Here is a 732-nt window from a genome sequence, read left to right as displayed (position 1 = left end):
AAGAAAAAATCTAGCGACTAACCTTACAGCTCAACCCCATAGTTACCGCGCTGTCCAAGAAGGCAATAACGGCGTTAACAAGTAAAAAAAAAAAAATAATACAACACTCCTAAAATACCATTAGTCCGAAACAAAAATAAATTGCAACCTTGACCCTTTTTCCTTTTGAGGAACAGGGATTTGGCCTCTAAAAGTAAATGATCTTTAAATTTCTACCCTTACAACTTGGCAATAAACTTGAGTTCTGTCTCTCAAATTCATGCTGGGCAAAGATGAAAAATATTTTTTAAAGACTTTCGCTTGTTTCACACCATATAAAAAAGACCAAAGATAAATCTAATCAATCATTAAAATTCTAAAAGATATTTTAGTGTTAATGTAGGAGGCCTATGCTAGGAGAGCACAAGTTCAGGATTGTTGATGTAACAGGATGGAAATAAGTCTTTACAAAGCTTGTAGACCTGATTAATATTCATACTTAAAGCTCCAAAGTTATCTACCTTTGAATATAAACAAAATAATCAACGTGTTGATAGAGCTTAAAAGCAACCTTTTGATGAGATAGCCAAAGAAAACAACATTCCCTCTATAGCAAACACTATCCACCCCATGAATACTACTACAAAATGAATAACAATTCATGTTGAATGCATTAGGTGGAGCATCGAGTAAAAAGTAACTTATTATCAAAATCTTAAGTTGAGATTTACTTGCAAGTGAAGCTTTAACAAC

This window comes from Phalaenopsis equestris, unplaced genomic scaffold (genome assembly GCF_001263595.1).
Source record: "Phalaenopsis equestris unplaced genomic scaffold, ASM126359v1 Scaffold000002, whole genome shotgun sequence".
Classification (NCBI taxonomy): Eukaryota; Viridiplantae; Streptophyta; class Magnoliopsida; order Asparagales; family Orchidaceae; genus Phalaenopsis; species Phalaenopsis equestris.
Note: the sequence above shows the minus strand (reverse complement) of the source record.